The sequence below is a fragment of the Hirundo rustica genome, chromosome 6, assembly GCF_015227805.2.
Source record: "Hirundo rustica isolate bHirRus1 chromosome 6, bHirRus1.pri.v3, whole genome shotgun sequence".
Taxonomy (NCBI): Eukaryota; Metazoa; Chordata; class Aves; order Passeriformes; family Hirundinidae; genus Hirundo; species Hirundo rustica.
In genome coordinates, this window is record NC_053455.1 from 4,165,490 (window position 1) to 4,169,783 (window position 4,294).

Below are 4,294 nucleotides of genomic sequence, written 5' to 3' on the forward strand. Positions count from 1 at the left end.
TCAAAGCAGGAAAACTTCAGGACACTAAACAGACTTTCATGGATTTTGATGTCCGTTTGTGAAAAAATGACGAAAACAAAGCAAATGTTGCAAAATACTAAAGACACTATTCTAAAGTTACCAGAAATTTCTGATTAAACATTTGTCAATACACTGCCTGGCTTTTAATAAGCTTAAAAGCATCATCAGCAATTAACGGGAGAACCAGAAAGATGCTGCACAGTCAAGCAAGGGTAATTGTGCTCATTATACTGCCAGAGATGCAGCTGATCAAAAAGGAAAACACCGCTTTCCCTGAAGTTCCTTCACAGCCTTTAGGTGGAATCAGCACTGAGTTCACAGGCACTAATCAGGCAAAGGGCTTCACACAGGAGCTGCTCACCAACCTGTGATGCCTCACACACCACCAACACTCACAGAAGGTCTCCCACTGGGTGTGTGTATCTCCCTTTCCAAGGCTGTCCGTGCTTTTTTCGCTCTTTCACCTGAAACAGCCACGTTTCTCCTTCACCAGCCTCTGGTCATTCTGCATTGTGGACACCAAATGTTGGGGGACAGCAGGGGGTATGGATATGTCTGCAAATTGCTTTTTGGAGGCAAAATATCCCTGTGAATTTATGAGCAAAGATGAATATGGTGGAGCCCCGTTACCACAAAAAGTGAAAAAAGCTAATACTTTTTCTACAGTGACATAATCATAGTCACCCTAGAATGTGAGAGAGGCAGTGTTTGCAGGGAGAGGGTAAAAACTCAGCTGGCATAACTGGAAACAGCACAGACGAGCCATTTTCACAGTAAAAATCATCGTCGTTTTTCTGATCCAAAGCTGGGATTCTGAAGTTTGGCTTTCCCACTGCTGTCTCTTTCCAGGATGGGACAAACTGGACCACCCTGAAAAATTGCAACTCCCTCTACAGCCAAAGGTCACATGCACCCAGGCAGTGGTGACTCTGTAAAGGAATTGCTGGCTTTGTTTGGGCCTCGCTCTGCATATGAACAAGCACTTCACCCATTCCCCTCACCCTGGCCTCTCATTTCCATAATTACCTGCATTTATTGCTTACTGTGAGTATGATGCATTTAATGCCTCAATTTATCCCAAGCGGGGCCTGCAGCTGTAGGTGCTGTGCTGCACCTACAGGTTTCTTTAATGGATTTATGCTTTCTTAGGCAGTGTAACCAAGCACCAGTTCCCTCCAGGGATACACAGCAGCCTCTTCTTCCAGCCAGAAAACACTTGGTTATGGCAATTTTGCTTAGTGATATCTATTTTTAAAGAAACGGGCGCCAATACGATGCCTGCACTCACATTTTCAACAGAGAGACTCGTGGGCTTGAATTACAGCTCAGATTTTACCAAATCCCAGAGCCACGTCTTTGAAAGCTCTGTTTCTTAAAAGCATTTTCTTTGCCTCAGAAAAAAAGAAGTTGCTCCTTGCACAAAACTGATTTTTTTAAAATTTGTGGTGAGCTCTTTAAGTTTTTAAGCTTCTTGGGGCAATATTTTGAATGAGAACCGCATGTGCAAACATGCAATTTTTAATATTTTTTTATATTGTTTTTAAAATTTCATGAAGGTCCAGAGAAGAGACAGAAAAGGGATTGCGACAATGTCCGGCACCAAACTCAATTCTGCATCTCAGTGATAATTCACCAACGTAATTCCATCAAGGACTCACATCAGCTCAGCCTGGAGAAAGGAAGGTCACGGAAAAGGCTCTGAGATTTTAAGCACAAATTCCTCCTCTCAAAAGTCAGGAGGCAGCAATTAATCTCACCCACGTCGGGGTGAGGGTGCCCTGGCCGTGCCCAGCTCACAGACCACACACGCGCCCGGTGACTCTCGGGGGGCGAGAGGTGTCCTGCTCCGGCCGGGTCAGTCGTAGCCAGAAACTCTTTGAGGTTTTGGCTCAAAGGTGCAGCCCTATGAAATCCTCAGGGAGACAATCCTGCCCCACATTGGCTGTCCTGATGAAGCTGCCCCTTCGGGAGGACGCGGGACATCGACCCAATTTGCACAGACCCTCGTCATTAGCATAGACCCATTTCAAGAGAGGTCTTTGAACACCAGTTGCCTCCAAATTCCATTACCTCTCTCCCTGCTGGGTTTTGTGCTTTAAGTATCAGGCAGGGCCTGGGAGAAGAAAAGAAAGAGAAAAAAACCCAGTAAGGGAAATCCTAAGCCCAAATAATTAGATGTGTTGTGGTTAGTTCTCTAAACTCTTACTTATTGCTTTTTCTCCGTTTGAGAGAATATAATCTGCCTTTTTTTTTTTTTCAGACTTGACACACAGGTCAGTTAATCCAGAGGTTCCTAAGCATGAATGAAGCAGAGAGAGAGAGAGGCAAACACCAACTTTTTATGTGTTTGTCACAGCACTTCATCTTTGTTTGCAGCCTCATCGGAGGTACAAGCAAATTTCAGAGTCATCCTTGCTTGCAGGTACTCTGAGAAAACTTCAGTTGGAGAAGGAAAAACAAGCAGGATGTCTTTGCTGTCTGGCAGATAAGCTTAAGGGTAACAATAATATCTCATCCTTTGAGAGGCAGGCTTGGGGTTGCCGGATAATTTTAAGAGGAAAACTGCTCGTAGAAAAATGCTGTGTGGACAGAGGAGAGTTTTTGCTCTACACTGAAAAGGTAGCAGACTTTTTTTTTTTTTTTTCCATCTGGAGATGAAGATCCAACCCTGACCTGGCCTAGGGGACACTCATTTCTTTTGAAAATTAAATTGTGAGTGCAGGACAGCTGAAGGAGTCCAGCTGGTTTGGTTGCTCAAAGGTTTTTAGTTTCTTTGTGTTCCGAAGTAAGTATTTAAAGTTGTTGTCTAGAAAATAGAAGGGGAAAAGGTTATTTCTGCTCAATATCCAACACTTTGGTGCACTGCACCATCATTACTCTCCACAAGTGAGAGTACCAGCATTCAATGCCTGTAAAAATCTATTTGAAAGTAGGACATCGCGGCCAAAGCCAAGAAGGGCTCCTCACATGGATTAAAGTTCTGCTTGGCTTAAATTCACTTTGATCAGGCCACAGCATGACCTACAACATGTGAACTCACTCTGGGGCTGCAAAAGCAGAACTGTTGGCACTTCACTCCTTTTCTTTCAGTGCGGTTGGCTGCACTGGGTTGGGTTTTCTTAGGAAGGAGAGTTCTTACTTGGAGTGATTTGAGTACAAAAGAAAGTGAGATTGAAAAATACACACGGAGTAGAAAGGAGTTAGGTGTGTGGTGCTTATTTCTTCTCCAGGCAGCCAACTTTGCCCTGGCTTTCAGGGAAGTTTTACACTCTGCTGGGCCAGGAGTTGGACTCGATCTTGGTGTGTTCCTCCCAACTCAGGACATTCTGTGGTCTCTCACCCCAATTACACAGGACTCCGTGATCCAGAGGAGCAAAATCCTTGAGGATAGACCTTAGAGGTCCTTGAATGGTATTTTTTTTTTCTCACCTTTTGCAGGGCTTGTTAGATCTTGTCAACAAAGAATAGACTACGAACTGGGTTTTAAATTCTCTGAAAAGCCACTTGAAGGACAGTTGGGACAATGCAAGGTGACATTACCTGACAGCATTCCTTACTAGCTGCAGTTTTCCAAAAGCTGATGGCTTTCCCCAGAGTTCCCTCACAGTGCTGCAGTTTTCCTGCAAAATGACAAAATACTGCAGGGACGAGGTGAGGTCAACACTGGAGGAGACAGCACAGAGCCTGCGAGCTGGAAGGAAACAACAGAGGATATTACCGGCACATGCTGCTGTGGGTGAGATTACTGTCAGGGAAGACGGAGCTGAATTGACACCTTCAGCGAGAAAAAAGAGACAGTGTTACAGCTACAGAGTCTTTGAAATCCCTTCCTGTGAGCAGCAGCATTACCTCTGCCTCGCTGAGATTCGGCTTCAATGAGCTCTTCTCCCTCCGTGAGGCTGTCCTGATGTGAGGGCTGTAGCTCTGCACGGCGGCCAGCGGGAAAGGCTGTGTGTTATCTGAGCTGCTGGCACTCCCAGTGATGTTGCCTAATCAGGTTATCTTTGGGTTTCACAGAGATGCTGAAAGAGGCCGGAGAGGAGCGGATCTATGGGAGACTCCACCAACAACGGGTTTTGGGGGCGCGGCTTTATTTAGCACGTTTTAGGATTTCGTCCTGAAGCCCTGACACCTGTTTGCCACAAGCAGGCAAACCCACACGGTCTCCAGGATCAAAACCAGGTGATGGGGTTGTTAGCTGGTGTTTGGCTCAATCCAAAGCCTGCTCAGGAGCGGGAGCTCAGCCCATGGGAGGCACTAAGCTGGCACTGAT

At 45.6% G+C, this 4,294-nt stretch overlaps 1 long non-coding RNA gene across 1 annotated transcript; it reads right to left on the minus strand.

Annotated features, from left to right (window-relative positions):
• Positions 1–1,472: 1,472 nt before the first annotated feature.
• Positions 1,473–4,069, minus strand: LOC120754592 (uncharacterized). Its single transcript, XR_005701480.2, has 3 exons — positions 3,871–4,069; positions 3,562–3,712; positions 1,473–2,134 (listed from the first exon to the last, which is right to left on the minus strand). It is a non-coding gene; the product is annotated as an uncharacterized LOC120754592 (long non-coding RNA).
• Between the last annotated feature and the right edge of the window lie 225 nt (positions 4,070–4,294).